Here is an 18,341-nt window from a genome sequence, read left to right on the forward strand (position 1 = left end):
CTGGCATATGCCAGGCATTAAGCATTGCCCCACTGCACAGAGTAAATGGTACAATTTTCAAAGCAAGGGGAAATTGGCATGACTACTTCAGGCATCATTAAAAAAAAAAAAAAACTATTATTCAGGCTCCAAAATCTTTAAAAGCTTCTAGTGATTTTCAAAAGAAGTTACTTAATGTTTATCTTTAAAATAAGGAAAAACAGAATTATAAGTTTAGCCAAAGAGGAAATGCCAATAAACCACTAGGATTCTCTATGATACCCTAAAATTACATTGTCAATCTTAAGCGTGCTGAGGAGGCCAAGCTCATAAGCATGGCTGGAAAGTGGCGTTCTCCATCCCGCTGTGAGTAACTGTGGGTGTCCGAAATCATGTGGAAGAATATTTAGTCTCTGATAATGAAACAGGCCAGAGTTAAACTTTGGTAATGAAAGCAGCATGTAATGGCATGGATAAGTGAATTCCAAAGTCATTTAAGAAGACACGCAGTAAGATGTGCCTCTCTCTCTGTCTCCCTTTCTCTATCTCTTCCTTTCTTTTCCCTCTTTTTTCTTTCTTTCTTTTTTTTTTGGGGGGGGGACAGAGTTTCACTCTTGTTGCCCAAGCTGGAGTTCGATGGCATGACCTTGGCTCACCACAACCTCTGCCTACTGGGTTCAAGCAATTGTTCTGCCTCAGCCTCCCGAGTAGCTGGGATTACAGGCATATGCCACCACGCCCAGCTAATTTTGTATTTTTAGTAGAGATGGGGTTTCTCCATGTTGCTCAGGCTGGTCTTGAACTCTCGACCTCAGGTGATCCACCTGACTCAGCCTCCCAAAGTGCTGGGATTACAGGCGTAAGCCACCGCGCCCGGCCCCTCCCTTCTTTGTTTCTAATCTCTCTTCTTTCCTTCTCCCACTGAAATGCTGCTATTAAATTGATAGAGTATCTTATAATTGATGGCATCTTAGAACTGGGGAAATAGAGTGTTTGTCAGGCTGCTTGATTTAGCAACTGAGGGTTGAAGGGATGGGGGTAATTTCAAATCAGTGAGATTACTGGATTTCTTTTAAAAAGGTGCTGATGAGATAGAATCACCATAACAGAGTCAGGCTCAGATGAAAAGATCAGCAAAGGCCAGATTCCCTCGACTTATTTTGAATGGATGGAGAAACGGTGAATCTTGGGTTTGTGAGCATGACCAGTGGGTCATATGGGCAGAAAAGCAAGTGGCAGTCTCAAAAGAAGGGGGCATTTAGAATCCGAGGTTCAAGCTGGAAGAGATCTTGGTCACCTCCTTGCTGAATGCCTTAATTCAACAAATGAGGAAAATGGGCTCATACGGCAGGAATAATCTATAGAACTAGGACAGGATCCTAGGTGTCCAGCCCCTATTCTATGGATTTTCATCTGGAGAAGTCAGTTATGTACCTGTCTCAGGGCCTTTGCACCTCTTTTCTCTTTGCTCAGATCATTCTTCCCCTAAATAGCCACATGGCTTTCTTCCTCATCTCCTTCAAGTTTTTGCTTAAATTTCAATTTCTCAGTGAGGTCTTCTCTGACCATTTAGACCAGAATATGCCATCTTAAAATATGACTATAGAAGACCAGAATATGCCGCCCCAAAATATGCTTCTTGGGCATAAGGATTATTTTGAGCTGATTATTTTGAGAAACTGCAGACACAGGAGTTCTAATCTGAAAACAGATCCCTGTGCAGGGGAAATCTACATCTATAAAGGAAATCTCCGCTTGTAAGAGTATCTCCCTCTCAGTATCAGGGCAAGAAGGATGTGTGGAAGTCACTGGAATCTCTAGTCAATGAAGCAGGTGCTGACTTGATTCTGCATAACAAACCTTACCCTTGTCTACCACGAGTTTCCTGGTGACCTCCCCACAGCACTCTGACCAGTAATGCAGGAGAGCTGAGGTCTCGGCATCCTCATTCACACCTGGTATTACCAGTTCTTTCTTTTTAATGTTAGCCATTCTCATAGGTGTTTGTATTTTCAACTTATACTTCCTTAATTACTGATTTTTATCTTTTCATGTTTAATAGGACTGAAACCAAGTTAAACAGATTTCTCTACTGCAGCAGGACTCAGAGCTTTTTTGAATTGCCTGATGGGCAGATAGCTGGGAATTCTTTTTCTATAGTCAAGTAAAGATTGCAAGGCTAGAATTTCAGTGAAGGTATTTTGGCAAGTCCTGACCTACACGATTGAAGGGGTCCAGAATATGCCACCCCAAAATATGCCACTTTGACATATGGTTTATTTGGGGCTGAAAGCAATTGAAAATGAGCAGATGCAGGATGAATCCTCTGCTCTCTCTTTTCCTACCTGAAACAAGGGCATAGCATTCCCTTTGTGGAAGGTGTTCCTCAACTCCCACACCAGGAAGTGTAGAGCAACTCTTACCGTCAAAGATGGAGGGTCAGCATTGAGATGAGTCTGCATAAACAAGCTTTGTTTCAAAAAGTTTCCTCCATTAATCTCCCCTATGTATTTCCTAGTCACTTTCCCACAATTTGTCATCCCTTTCCTTTGTTAAAATGATATATAAGTCCCTGAGCCTAATCACTTTGCATTTCACCAGTTTTCTGTGAACTCCTAGGTATGTAAAAATATAAATACATTTGTATTCCTTTTCTCCTGTTAACGTGTCTTGCGTCAGTTAAATTTACAGGCTCCAGCCATTAAACTTACGGGACAGAAGAAAGTTTTTCCTCCCTAACACGCTCAAGCACCTGTTCTTCTAGAAAGCATTTCATCTGTTTCCAACCAATTCATTTCATATTACTTCCTTCTGGTTTCTATTCATAACAGAAACATTTTGGGGTTATCAACTATGCTACCTTCAAGCCTTTGCTCACGCTATTCTACCTGCTTGGAACGCTTTACCCTTTTTCCTCCTCTCACTTAATCTACCCAGCCTTTCCAGCCTTCCTCCTGCCTCTTCTGTCAGAAATGAGGCAGGAATAATACAGGGTGGTCGCAGAAGAATAGAAAATTCTAGGCAGGCATTTCACATGACTAGCAAAAGGAAACTGTTGAAGTAGCCACAGGAGCTAAGAGCTGATAGGACCCTGAAAAACTAGGGTATAGGCCAAGCTGGCTAAGACCAGCTAGACCCAACATGGTGCTGGATTTGACCGAGGTTTCTCTTAGGACCTCATTATTCATTCATTAGCATACAAATCGCATAGCCGGCAGCACCATGACAGTTCCAGGAACACCCATATTTGGTGTAAAAGTGGGTGGCACCACAGTTCTGAGAAATCTCCACCTTTTTCGAGGAATTTTCATGAATATTCCACCCCTTGGTTAAAGAAACTCATACAAGTAGCAACCCTAAACACCCTTGCACACAACTTTCTCTTGAGTCCACCTGCACTCCCCTATCTTGAGTGTGTACTTTTCACTTTGCAACAAATCTCTGTACTTTCACTATTTTCTGACTCATCCTTGAATTTTTTCTCCCGATGATATCAAGAGCCTGGGCACCGCCTGGGGTCAAGGTCCCACTTGTGTTTGGGGACCTGCCCAGCCCACCAGTATCCATGACTGGGACACTCATGGGACTCATGATCAGACCCTGAGTAGCTTTTTTCTATATTTTTCCAAAGGGGTTCTGCTCCATTTTTCTAACTAAATAGTTAGTGGAAGGCCCTAGTATCCTAGACCTTTTAAAAAGTCCCTTGATACATTGAGCTGAGCATAGCTATTGCTTACAAACATTTATTGAATTCATATACAGTAAATCAACAGGCATTTATGTCAGTTCACTTAAATGTTAGCTCTTCATTTAGCCAGCTACCAAGAATAAATGCCAAAAAAAGAACTTTGTAGTTCCTGGCTAAATGGGGAGAAGACATTTAATTGGAAATTATGCAGCTCACAGCTGGGTTTCTTGGAACTTGAACCCAGTTCAAGTAGGCCAAGCCTACCAACAAACCCCCAAAGCGTGACTTCTCCTTTGACACATCATTCATGAAATGAAGGAATTAGAGAGGAGATCACCTAGTCCACACTTATCTCCAAACTGAATTGCACCCAAGGCTGGAAGAAACAAATGGAGCCCATGGCATTCAGATTTCTGTGCCCTGCTCTCCTCTCCTTGGTACTCTCACGTGTTTTGTCAAATTTCCCATACCCAGCTCCTTAACCAAAGGGACTGGCTGGGCCAGGCAGAGGTTGGGTTAAGAGTGCTCAGGTGTCCCAGGATGACTGTTGAGGGTGGTGGCAGCTCTCCTATGTCTCAGCCCCCCGGGAGCACCTCAGCCCTGCAGCAGCATCAAACCGGGTGGCACTCACAAGTATGGAGCCAGAAATCAGTCAGTGGGAATATGATGCACCCAGTTCTACAGTGACTGTGTCCTGAAACTCCTTGTCCTTTGTTCTTTCAACAAATATAGATTGAGCAGTCATTATATATCTCCTATCTATCAGGCACTACAAGAGTTCCTGGAGGATACTAGTCTGAAGTTAGCATGACCTTGACCCAAGAAACTTATAGTCCTGATAAGAACTTCCATCAGAACTCCAGATGTAAGTCATGCTTCCTGGGTTATGCTACTGGTGGTGATGGTGGGAGAGGGAAGGAGGGTGGGATGAAGTAAGAGCCTACTAGTAGTCACAGATGTGTATGGCTTTGACTGTCAGGCATAGGAGTCTGGTAGTTTTGAGGGTCTATCAGTATATGAAGTCCTTTGATCTTCTTGGCTTCCAGAAGGTAGCACAGGCCTTGCTGTTTGCCCAGGCCCATGGGGTCAGCCCTCTTGGGTACCGTGGCATGCAGATGAGGGTGCTCACCCAAGACACCCTGTAGTGCTGATTACTGACTGAAGGCACTGAATATCTGATATAGTTTGGACAAATCTCATGTTGAAAGTAGATCCCCAGTGTTGGAGGTGGGGCCTGGTGGGAGGTATTTGGATTGTGGGGTCATATCCTTTATGGCCATTTGGTGCCATCCTTGTGGTAATGAGCAAGTTCTTGATCTACTAGTTCCTAAGAGATCTGGTTGCTAAAAAGAGTCTAGCAGCATCCTCCGCTCCCTCTCCTCCTCTCTTACCATGTGATATGCACACACTGGCTACCCTTCACCTACTGCTCCAGCGCCACGCTTCAGGTACAGCCTGTAGAACTCTGAGCCAAGTAAACCTCTTTTCTTTATAGATTATTGACTTTCAGGTATTCCTTTATAGTGACAGGAATAGACCAAGACAAAATCTATGTATCATCTATCTATCTGTCTCCCTGCTCCCACTTCTGTGACAGGAGACTTATCACCTGGTCCTGCCCTCGACCCAAGCTTCTGTGACCATCTCCCACTCAAATCTGCCCCAACAGTAACCTCAAGTGGGCTTGAGTCCTTGTCACCCCAACTTGCACTAATTTTGTTTCCTATGCTTCAGAATTGTACTTGTTAATATATAACAATATTCGGGCTACCCTAGTTCATGTAACACCTTTGAGAAGTGGCAGTGACCAACCGCTTCCGCCAGGTGCACACAGCCCCACACCAGTGTGCAGGGTCTGGTCAGTGGAGGACAGCCTAGGTTGCAGCTGAATCTTACCTCATCAGGGCACAGCCAAGCCAGGTCCTGAAGGCATGGCCCCTGGCTGGATTATTGCGAAGCAGCGGACACCTTCACAGCTATTCGCTTTATCTTTATGACTGTTTCCCAAAGGTTCCCCTGACTTGAGCTCAAAGGAAGGTCTCTCAGGGCCGCCCATCCTGACTTTCTGGTCACATCACAAATGACCCTCCCAAGGGTCACATCTTCACTAAACACACCTGGCCTCTTCCAGACCCCACCATTGCTACAAGCCTGAGGCAAGAGGGTACCCACTTCTCTTCTCTGTCTCAACACATCCACCTGGGCCTGGCTTTCACTGATTCCTCACAGCATGGCCGAGACCACAGTGTAATGTTTAACAGGGTCTCATCAGAGGTCAAGGCTAAAGGAAGGAACGTAAAACCACATAGGGGTGTTCTGGCTACACGATAACCTCACAAAGACATGATATCAATATATTTCCCAAAGTCTGTTTCAAAAAGTCTTGGGATGCAGCATTACACGTGGGCTTGCTGTGAGAAATACACATACTCCTGGACTTACGACGGGGTCCCATCCAGACAAACCAGTTGTAAATATCACAGTCCCTTGGCTCAACTCCCTTAAACATGCTCAGAACATACATCAACTTCAGCTGGGCAAAGTCACCCAGTGACACAGGACAACGTAGAGTATCATCATTCACCCTCATGATCGTGGCCGACTGGGAGCTGCATGCAGCCCACTGCCGCTGCCCAGCATGGAGAGGGAGTATCGGACCACACATCACTAGCCCGGGAAAAGAGCAAATGGCAAAATTCATTCCAAGTATGGTTTCTATGGAACACGTGTCACTTTTACACCATCATAACGTCAAAAAATCGTAAGTTAGAGACCATCTACTTAACAAAGATTTCAATGAAATAGTGCCTTAAATTATGAAGTATATATTAATTCATTGCATTATTAATTATGACTTAAAAACTATTAATGTGCCATCACAGCAGCCTCTCTTGGTAGAAGCTCTGTGGACTGGGCTAGAGTCGCTGTGCGGATTTGCAGGCAGAGCTGATCTTGTTCCTGCAGCTTCAGGTTGGGTTGTAAGGAAGGGGTGAAAGAACAACATGCAATATGGCAGGTTGAAACATGGTCACAAATTCTTTGGCACTTTTCCCATCAAGAGGCAGAGGCTGTGTCCCATCCCCTGGAATCTGGGTCTGCTTTGGCCAATAGAGAATGGTAGAAGTGATACCATATGACTCCCTAGGTTAAGCTATGGAAGGCAATCTAGACTTGCATTGTCGCCTGGGAACATTTGCCCTTGGGGCCCTGAACTTCCCTGTGAGCGGTCCCAGGAGCCTGAGGTTGCCATGCTACAGTGACCACAGGTAGATGCTCTGGTCACCAGCCCCAGCTCAGCCAGCCTCCAGCCAGCCCAACTCAAAGACTGGACACAGGAGCCAAGATGTTGCCTGAGCAATGGGTCATCCAGCCCCATCCAGCCTACCCCCAGCCATAGGACTCATAGCTGTGGCCCCAGACACCGCGGAGAAGAGCCACACCTTCTGTTCTCTTTCCAGATTCCTGACCTGTAGAATCTGGGAGCATAAGGATGACATGGTTGTTTCATGGTTTTTTTATGCAACAATAGGTAAGGGAAACATGCAGCCTCTTCTCAATCATTTCCTTAGCCTTAAGAATTAAATCCCACATCCTTAGCTCTCCAAGTAGAAGTCTGGACAAGTCATGCTGCTTATTTTCCCTTCTTTCATTTCAGTTGCAGTGGGAACAAGTTTTGCAGGCCTATTCGTTTCCCAGGGCTGTTGTAAGAAGTTACCACAAACTTGGTGGCTTAAAATAACAAAATGTAAGGCCCGGGGAAGAGCCTTAGAATGTGTTCAAATGGTCATATGTTTATAAAATTTGCAAAAGTAAGACACTTCAACCATGGAGACTGCTGGTTCTTTCCATTTTTGCCTCCTCTCGTTTCCGTGTTCCTTGCGTGGGTGCTGGGAGTGGCCCGGGATGTTTTTCCATATGTGCTTTAGTGGAGTTCAAGTTAGAGATATATTTAGTTTTGGTTAAATGGGACCCATTTATGTGGTTTTCCGACAATTTCACATATAGCTGAGTTATGAATAACCATCCTGATGAGGAATGACTTCCAGGAATACTCCCTGGGCCCACTGGGCTGATTTTCCTGAAGTCAAGACATAAATGTGCAGAGTCAGAGAACACAGGGCAATTGATACCAGCCCTGGAAGTGTGTGGGGAAGGGGAGGAAAAACAATGTTTGAAATATGTGGAACCAGCAGCTCGTCTGTGGAAAATTCTTCCAGCCATCACAGGATAAAACTGTTGGTAGAGAACTTGATTCTTAATGATGCTTATTCAAAAGTGTAGTTCTCCCCAGTTCAGAATAACCTTGGGGATATAGTTTGGATACGTGTCCTCACCCAAATCACATATTGAAATATAATTCCCAGTGTTGGAGGTGGGGCCTGGTGGGAGGCGATTGGATCCTGATGGCAGATCATGAATGGTTTAGCACCATCCCTCTTGGTACTGTCCTCATGACAGCAATGAGTTCTTGTGAGATCTGGTCGTTTAAAAGTGTGTATCACCTCCCCCTCGCTCGCTTGCTCCGGTTCTGACCATGTGACGTGCCTACTCCCCACTCGCCTTCCACCATGATTGTTAGTTGCCTGCGGCCTCCCTAGAAACTGAGCAGATGCCAGCACCATGCTTCCTGTATAGCCTATGGAACTGTGAGCCAATGAAATCTATTTTCCTTATAAATTTCCCAGTCTCAGCCATTTATTTATAGCAATGTGAGAACAGAGTAATATACTTGGTAATGCAGAGTATACAATTGTAAGTTCATCATATTTATATTTTTAGCTTTTGATAGGAATTGCATGAACCAAAATTGACAGACTTTCTATATTTACTGGACAGAAATCTGTAACATTACTATAAATAATGAATATGTCTACAAAAGCTCCTGTATGAAAGAAAGGCCATAAAGATTTCCTCTAAACTTGACAACAACCCAAATATTTGTATGACATCATTAAGAATGAATTGTGAAGCCAAAGTAAACTTTTCCAAGCTTCTTGATAATATAAAACAAATTTTGACCAAATATGCTGGATAAAGGGCTGCATTATATTTCCATTCTCCATACTTGGTCTTAGCCAAAAGTCTGAGCAGCAATTATATTTCTGTTCCTTTTATTTAAAAAATTATAAAATAGCCAGCTAATAAACATATGGAAAAAGTATGATAGAGATATTTTAAGCAGTTATTTAAAGAAAAATCTTCACTGTTTGGACTTCATGTTTGTGTTATTTGCCGGTTTAAAAACTTATTTGTCTTGTGTTCTTTTCTTATTCTCAATATTAACACTCATATATAATTTTATATTTATAATCTTACTTTTTTCCCTTAAACAGGATGCCTCAAATTTCATAAGCTTTGAGATCCCACAAATCCTGAATCTCCCCCTGCCTCTTTCTTTAATCCACCCAAACCTGACTGGAATTTCTATTATTCCCTCCTCTACTTGCCCATATTGAGGACCTGACCTGGGAAGAAGGTAGCCTGCACTGATATCTAACTTGATAGATAGTTGTTGACCAGGGCAAAAAGTTTATGCTAGGTTTTCTTTGGATTACTTTTTTGGAGCTCAAAGCTTGAATGAGCTTTGATGTAGCAGGAGAAATGCTGCTTGGACAGGGAGTCACGCCTCATTCATTCTTCAGTGGGGAAAGGGCTGATGAGTGGGTTTGTGGATAACGGGGGAGGCAATAGCATGGGTTCCCAGACTTTAAAGAGGCCTGTTAAAATGAAAGTTATCCTGGGCTTTGAAGCAAGGGAAATAACACTTCCTTTCTATTTTCAAACAATTTCATGCATCCATGACAAAGAAATATTGAAGATGTGGCCTCTTGGGAACTGAGAACACCAGAAGTTGAATTTATGTAACATTTTCAGAAATAACTATGGAATAGAATTGTTCAGTGAATTTTCCAAGTCTATAGTGTCATCAAAATCTTTCATGAATTGAATAACGATGTTAAACTGTAGAAAGACCTTTCAAGATCCCAAGAATGGGTAAAATGATGTTGGATTCTCTTAGCCCTGCAATACGAAGTTAGGTGAATGAGGAAAGCAGCAAGCAGTTCAGACCCTGCCTCTAACATGATTTTCCCTGTGACTCTTGTTACACCCTAAAGACATGCGCGGGAAGGAATCCTAACACAGGCCTGTGGGTATCACTGGGAAGGACAAGGAAAACAGAAAAGGGGCAGCACTTAAAACAGAAAACCAATGAGTCCCTGCTCCTGACATGTGCCAATCGCCCCCGTGAAGCTGGGGGAGCAGAGAAAGAAACCAGTGTGATTGAATGAATCTTCAAATGCAGAACAGATGTTGTTACATGTTTACTTTTTCACAGCAGCATCTTTAAGTCTGAAAAATGGAAAGCTTCCAGGTCACAAAGAATGTGAAGGAACTCAGTGAAAGCTAAGACTCCTACGATGTGTGGAAATTTATGGGCGAATTCTCGAAGCTCAAAAGAGGTAGCTTACAGGCTGGTGAGGGTAAGTATTATCTGACACTGTGGAGAGGAGGCTCTGGGGACTCTGGCATGCGAACAACATAGGGTAAGGAAAGGCTATGTGTGTAAACAAATAAACAACCTCTATGTACATATAATTATTTTTTACTACTCCCAAGCTTTCCTCAGATGCCTCAGAGGGAGGAGTAGGAGAACTTCAAAGTGATGCTCAGCTGTGCTAGGAAATGTGAAGTCTGTTGTTCAGAGAAATGAGAAAGAGCCTGTCTTTGAAAGCAGGACCTGGGTTTGAATCTAAGCTCAGCCACTTACTACCCTCTGTGGACTTAACCTCCCTGAATTTTAATTTTCTTATCTGTAGTATGGCCATGAGAATCCTTTTCTCCACAAACTCACAAGATGTTGTCAGGATTGAATAAGATAATCTGTGTAGGACTTGACAGACTGCAAACAGTCAATAGATGACATATCTTTTTTTTTTTTTTTTTTTTTTTTTGAGACAAAGTCTTCCTCTGTCACCCAGGCTGAAGTGCAATGGTGCAATCTCAGCTCACTGCAGCCTCTGCCTCCCGGGTTCAAGTGATTCTCCTGCCTTAGCCTCTGAGTAGCTGGGATTATAGGCGCACACCACCACACCTGGCTAATTTTTTTGGTATTTTTAGTAGAGACGGCGTTTCACCATGTTGGTCAGGCTGGTCTCGAACTCCTGGCCTCTGGCGATCTACCTGTTTTGGCCTCCAAAAGTGCTGGGATTATCACAGTGAGCCACTGTGCCTGGCTGATGGCATATCTTATGAACTCATTTGCACCTATACCTTCCTAAGGCCTTTGTTACAAATAAAATATTATAAAATATGTGTATTTTTACATGTGAGCATTTTCATCTGAAGTCATTGGTTTATGGCCTTGCTCTGTTTATTTATTATGTATGAGGGGCATGCTGGCAGGGGTCCTTCCTGTAATTCCATCCCACTGCTGCCTCCTAATGCAATTGCAAATCTTCCATTCTATCAAACCTTATGAAATTACTTCTATCAACAAATGTCAGCTTTGGAATTCTCCTTACGAAAGCTCATTTCAGGCTTCCTTGGAATTCTTAAATAACTAAGCAAGCATTTGAGATCTGATATGCACCGGAAAGCACTGGCATAGGAAGAGATAAACTGCCTTAAATGCATACACACTCACAAAACAGATATTGTTCTCAGCACTTTAATATTTTGGGGGCCAAACTACCTATCAAATGCTACCCAAAAGGCTTCTTCTGAAATCAGCCTCCAGCAAGGCATTAGCACCCATTCTGAGAGCTTCCATTTATTTTGCTTACAGTCCCTGTGCAGTTTCGGAACACTGCGTTCCCTTTCTTGTAACGGCACAACAGCAACAGCGCCACGTGGCACTGGACGGGCTCCCCACTTCGTGCTGGCGTTTCCTTTGGGCTGGTATTTTTTGCACACAGCTTTGGGGCCTCTAGCTATCCGGTACAAAGGAAAAAGCATGGGCTTTAGAGGCATTCAAACAAACCAGGGCTCAGGTTCTGCTGTCGTGCGCTATGTGCTTACTTAATCTGACTCAGTTGTTTTCGTTTTCTTCTGCAAAAGGGAAATAATAAAATTAATGTCTTTGTAGGATCAATGTGAGGACTGAATAAGACAATGTGTGTAAAGCATCCACTATAGTGCCCAGCAATGTGAAACACTCCAATAAATGAAGTAATTATTTTAATAATGGCGGTTAGGGAATGGGCAATGTGCTTTTCTTTGTTGTGATTTCCAGTGTCAAACTGCCCTGCCTTTGCTTAAAGAATTCAAAGACACGCATAAAAATGTTTCACTGTGGAAGATTCTGCTCAATGGTATGACTCTTAGCAGTAGTAACTATCTTTTCCAATGTGTTCTGGTGGCCTGGCAAAAAGGCTGTATTGGTGACGAGTTGGTTACTCCCTGAATTCCTGCGGCCTTTTTAACCTATCTGGAGAAAGACAAGGCACACTTCCCTGGTTTGTTAACTCTGAAGAAGCAGAGGTGAAGAGAAGTGGACCTTGTACTTCCTGTCATGATGGTGACATGAACACTTAGAGGAATCCGAAACAGCTGTTGTAACTCTGCAGCCCACCCTTGGCATGGCTGAAGAGGGGTGGGTGTGGCCAGATGATATGTTGTTCATATGCACAGTCATGTGCAATGGACGCTCACTGTTCAATGAATATGTTTTCTACAAACTTCTTGCGCACGGGAGTTACTCTATCAAGGTGAGTGTACCATGCTTACTGTTAGTGTCCTGAGAAGGCTCACTGCGGTGAGTCTTATGAGGGGGATGAGCAGGTGGGTGTTTGCCGTGTGTGTGCTAAGCATTTACTCTAGGAGGCTGGTGGCAAGCATCCCGCAGCCTGGTGGTGGGGTATGCATCATATGGCAGGTAGGAAGGAGAGCAGAGCTTAGAATTACATAGGCCTGGACTCCAGTCTCAGCTTGGCTGCTCATCAGTGACCTTGAAGGAGCTGTCTAACCTTGCTGAGGCACCTCATTTTAAAATAAAAGCAATAATGTCTACCTTGCAGAGCTGTTGTTATTATGATAGATGAAAACTGTATTGTATTTTGCACAGTGCCTAGTATAATGAGATAACAATAAATCATGGCTTATATTTGCCATTCCTTAAAAATAATCTAGATTTACATAGAGTGATGGGGCCACAGGGCAAGCTAACTCATTGTGTAGATAAACAGATCTCTGAGCAGGTCTGCTTACCTTCAGCATTGAATCCCGCCATTCTATCATTGGTAGCTACTCACAGAGGAAAAAGAACACCTAGAGTTTATTACTGAGTGAAATCCTGGCCAGGGCCTAGCTCCACAGCAAGTCTTCTTGACACCTGAGCCTGCCCTGGGCGCTGCATACTCTAAGGTGGTCATCTGTCACTGAGCACCAGAGGAACATGCTTCCCTTTCATAAGAAGCTCCCGTGTTAGGTTGGCCTCCTTGGTGAAGGAGCACTGGAAACAGGATGCGCGGGGCAGACCTAGCCTCATCCATCTTTGCTGCATCCCCACAGGAAGGACCATCTCCCAGTTCCAAAGCACTGCTCCAAACTAATGTAATACAGATCAAGACAGCAAAGCGTGGTCTTACGGACCTGCTGGGACTAGGAGCGGTTTGATAATCTGTGGTGCTATCCCACAGGCTGGGGCTGGGCAGAATCCAGTGTAAGTGACATGGCAGCCAAAGGTTGGATGTTCATCAGGGAACTCTGCTCCCCTTCCCTGTTGCTGGGAAGTAGCTGCTCAGCCAGAGAGATTTTTTTTTTTTTTTTTTTTTTTGAGTCAGAGTCTTGCTCTATCACCCAGGCTGGAGTGCAGTGGCGCGAGCTCGGCTCACCGCAAGCTCCGCCTCCCGGGTTCCCGCCATTCTCCTGCCTCAGCCTCCCTAGGAGCTGGGACTGCAGGCGCCGCCACCACGCCCGGTTAATTTTTTGTATTTTTAGTGGAGACGGGGTTTCACCGTATTAACCAGGATGGTCTCGATCTCCTGACCTCGTGATCCGCCCACGTCGGCCTCCCAAAGTGCTGGGATTACAGGCGTGAGCCTCCGCACCCGGCCAGAGAGAGATGTTTTCAAGAGAGACCTGCATCTCCTTAATAATTTGGGCCAGGTGACAGTTCTGGCTGTGGGAAGCTAGGAGGAAGTGACCTATGACACTTCCACACCTGGCCCACAAAACCCTCCCGTCCATCCTTTGCTCTCCGATCCTGTCTGTTGGCAGCAGTGCTGGGGACATGCCTGTCGGATGGCAGAGCCCGTCTCAGCATAGGCTGCACAGGATTGTGTGGCACTTCCCTCATTCTTGCCTTGTGCCAATTCCTGCGTGAGTGGGAAGTGAATTTCTGTTGTGTTTTACCACTGAGGTTTGGGAGCTTATGTGTGGTAGAAGCCACGTTACCTTAATTCAAGGTGATTTGTGATTCACTTTCTCCAGAATGGCAGCCCAGGCCTGCAGGAGATTTGGCTGTGTAGTGACCAGATAATTGAGGGTATCTGGTAGAGCATTACCTCAAGTAAGACCAAGTTACTTTGAGCCAACACTCAGTACCTGTTGACACATTTCAGGACAAGAAGGAAGCTTGACGTTTAAAATTTAATCCTGGGACCTTGATGCTGAGTAGATTTATAATGCAGAATAAGCCCCAGAAACAGACATCTATTTACTACAAATGTTTATTATTTACTTATTGTTATTATCTTTTGAGACAGGATCTCCTTTTGTGTGCAGTGGCACAATCACGACTCACTGCGGCCTTGACCTCCCTGGCTTAAATGATCCTCCCACCTCAGCCTCCTGAGTATCTGGGACTACAGGTTGGCTAATTTTAAAACCTTTTGTAGAGACAGGGTTTCACTACGTTGTCCAGGCTGGTCTCAAACTCCTGGACTCAAATGATCCACCCACCTCAGCCTTCCCAAGTGCTAGGATTACAGGCGTGAGCCATCGTGCCCAGCCTACTACAAATTTTTGAAGGCTCTTTCTTGGAATTCCATTATCCAAGGGAACATTTTGGGAGTTACCTGCTCCATAATTATTTACTGAGATTTCTTTAATTGGAAAAGAAACACCAAGGCCTGTATATTCCCCATCCTAGTTTATGCAAAATTGGTTAGATATCTTAAGCAAAGAAAATAATAGTCCCAATAACAACCACCTGGATTTCTAAATGCCTTAAACAATATACCTATAGGCTACTAAACTGGCCAGATAATATTACAAAATTGGCTGTGCTGTGGTTTTCATTTCAACCCTTTCTCTGTTAGGAAGGGTCCCCAGAAAAGAACAGTTCACTTTCACTTCAGTAACTGGTGGAGATGATCCTCCCTTCCTTTTTCAGACTGTCCCATAGACTTCTTGCACTGGGAAATTTGCCAAATTCCTCCCATTTAGCCACATAAGGCAAAACTCACCGGAAACATGCATTTCCCTTCTCTCCCAGCAACAATGACTTTACCCAGAGTCACCAGGAAGTCCTGTTCACTGTCAGCTGTGCAGACTGTGTGTGTATGTTTCACCCAAAATGTGGCATGAAACGGACTTACATAAAAAACAATAGAAAGGCCTTTTTGCAGCACTGCTTGGAAAGCCTTCTTCGCTGTTTTACCCCTGCAGGGGCCACTCCTGCCTCAGCTGGGTGGTGGTCCCCCACCTCGCCTGTGGGCAGCTCATCCTGGAGGACACGGCATAGGTGAGGGGTGCCTATTCTCACTTGTCTCTAGGCACAAACATTCTGCTACTTTTCTTTTTTAGAGAAGTGATTCCCTTCCAGAAAATATTTTTTTCTTGCTTCAAGTAAAATAACCTCTATTTTTTTTTCTTTTTCTTTTTTTTTTTTTGATACAGGGTCTCACTCTGTCACCCAGGCTGCAGTGTAGTGGCGCAATCATGGCTCACTGCAGCCTTGGCCTCCCCAAGCTCAGGTGATCCTCCCATCTCAGCCTCCTGAGTAGCTGCGGCTACAGGTGAGCACAACCACTCTCAGTTAATTTTTGTATTTTTTGTAGAGATGGGATTTTGCCATGTTGCCCAGGCTGGTCTTGAACTCCTGGACTCAAGCAATCTACCCACCTCGACCTGAAAAAATGGAGGCTTATAGGTTTGAGCCCCTGCACCCGGCCAGCACTCTCAGAATTGATCCTTGTCATGTTCCTCTCACCCATCACTGTAGCTGAAGCCCCGGAGAAGCCACTGATTATCCTCTAATTTTCCTAGGTGTTCGTTTCTCTGTTAACATAATGGCTATAATTAGAGCTCTTAACCAGGAAAACTTCCCAAATATAACTTCAGTGAACATATGTGCACTGCTCATACCTGGTTCCCCTGGTACTGTTGCTGCATAAGAAGTCACCCCTTAATTTAGTGGCTTAAAATGATCACCTTATTTATGCTCTCAGAGTCTGTGGGTTTGGAATTTATTTTATTTTATTTATTTATTTATTTATTTATTTATTTATTTATTTTTTAAGATGGATTCTCACTCTGTCACCCAGGCTGGAGTACAGTGACACGATCTCCGCTCACTGCAACCTCTGCCTCCTGGATTCAAGCAATTCTCCTGTCTCAGCCTCTCGAGTAGCTGAGATTACAGGCACGTGCCACCATGCCTAGTTTTTTTGTATTTTTAGTAGAGATGGGGTTTCACCATATTGGTCAGGCTGGTCTTGAACTCCTGACCTCGTGATCCGCCCACCTCAGCCTCCCAAAGTGCTGGGATTACAGCCATGAGCCACTGCGCCCGGCGGGTTTGGAATTTAGACAGCAGGAGTGGCTTGTCTCTGCTGCATGATAGCTGGGGCCTTGACCGCTGGGGGTAATGCAGCAGTTGGGGTGTATTATCATCTAAAGGCTCCTTTCCTCACATGTCTGGCCCTGGCCTGGAGCACTGGAGGATGATGTCTGCTGACTGCAGCGTCCATCCGGGTCCTTCCCAGGCGCTGTGGCCTCCCTCACGGCATGGCTGCCTCGGGTACTCGGACTTCACATGGAAGCCCAGGGCTCCAAGATCAAATGCCCCAGCAAGACAGAAGCTCAGCCATCTTTGATGACCTAGAAGCTAGGTAGCACCCATTGTACTGCCTTCTATGGGTTGTGAGTGAGTCTCAAACCTGCCTTGACTCAAGGAAACAGAATTAGACTCTACGTCTTGATGGGTTGTGGCCAAGTTCTGGAAGCACATGAGTGGGGGATACTGTGACATTTTCATCTTTGGAAAACACCATCTAGCACACCTGAATCTGCTTTCAGGGGGTGTAAAGGGATTTCCACAGCAAAATTTGAAGCCACATGTGGTCAGCACTTTGTACTGTGGAAACAAACTGCTCTGGGCATCCAGAAAGGGGGTAAGTTTTTTCTTACTGGGATAAATCTGGCTGCATTTTAGGTAATCCTGGAAAATTGATCGACAAAAGCAAAGGACCAAGAAAGCTGCTTATACCAGTGTCTCCTCCCGCCCTCAGCCTCCAGTAGCATCGCTATGTTTTTCCATTTTATTTGTGTCACTTTAAATAAGGTAAGCTCTCCTTTGCTGTTCTGGTGTATTTAGACATACACGTATCTTGCTATCTTGGGTTCTCATGATTATACTCTTACATCTTTGCACACTTCATTTGGACCCCTTCCTACTACTTTGATTTCCCCATGACTTTATTCAAAATTTGGAGAGAATAAACCCACTTGGCTCTCCTCTCCCTGGTTGCTTTCTCCACTCATTCGGGCATCTCTTTGCTCCATAAAATTATGCTCAATCAAGTATCACATTATTTTTATCTTTAGTTGTATATGTCGTTCCTGTGTCAAAGAGCTTACCCTGTGGGTGCTGTCCAGCCATCTTGAACATTTTGCAAGGCAAATTTATTTATTTGTTATTTTAAGACAGGGTCTCACTGTGTCACCCAGGCTGGAGTGCAGTGGTGTGATCATGGCTCACTGCAGCCTCGAACTTCTGGGCTCAAGAAATCCTCCCACCTTAGCCTCCCAAGTAGCTGGGACTTCAGGCAGGCACCGCCATGCCCAGTTAACTTTTTAAATGTTTTTCTAGAGACGAGGTCTCACTATGCTGCCCAGGGTGGTCTTGGGCTTCTGGGCTCAAGTAATCCTCTTGCTTTGGCCTCTTAAAATGCTGGGATTACAGGTGAGGGCCCCTGTGCCCGACCTGGCAAATTTATAGAAAATTGGGGCAATATTGAATCATCTTTGTATCCCACTGACGAGCAAGAAGGTAAGACACCATGACTGGCTCAACACAGCTACTACCTGTAAATACACTTCTGTGTTATTCAAACCAGGAGTCAGGAAGGAAACTGATTGAAAAATATCTTCTGAGTATCTGAATTGGGCAATTGCTGTGGGGAACAGAATGACAAAGAAGCAGTACCCTGCTCCCTAAAGGAGCTTCCCATCTGCTAGGGGTGCCAAAGCATGAACACATAGAAAGGTGAATAGCCACAGCATGGCAGGCAGGATAATGACACCCCTAAAATGTCCACGCCCTGATCCCCGAACCTGTGAATGTTAACTTACACGACAAAAGGGATTTTGCAGATGAGATTAAGTTAAAGCTCTGAGGTGGGAAGATGGGCCTAGATTATCCAGGTGGGCCCAGTGTATCACTAGGGTCCTGATAAGTGGAAAAAAGAGTCAAGACAGTTGGAGTTATGCAAGTTAAGATCGGACATGG

At 44.5% G+C, this 18,341-nt stretch overlaps 1 long non-coding RNA gene across 1 annotated transcript; it reads left to right on the forward strand.

The window, feature by feature from the left end:
* Positions 1 to 803: 803 nt before the first annotated feature.
* Positions 804 to 10,620, forward strand: LOC103884829. Its single transcript, XR_002522321.2, has 2 exons — positions 804 to 4,532; positions 10,005 to 10,620. It is a non-coding gene; the product is annotated as an uncharacterized LOC103884829 (long non-coding RNA).
* The last annotated feature ends 7,721 nt before the right edge of the window (positions 10,621 to 18,341 follow it).

The sequence above is a fragment of the Papio anubis genome, chromosome 3, assembly GCF_008728515.1.
Source record: "Papio anubis isolate 15944 chromosome 3, Panubis1.0, whole genome shotgun sequence".
In the NCBI taxonomy this organism is placed as follows: domain Eukaryota; kingdom Metazoa; phylum Chordata; class Mammalia; order Primates; family Cercopithecidae; genus Papio; species Papio anubis.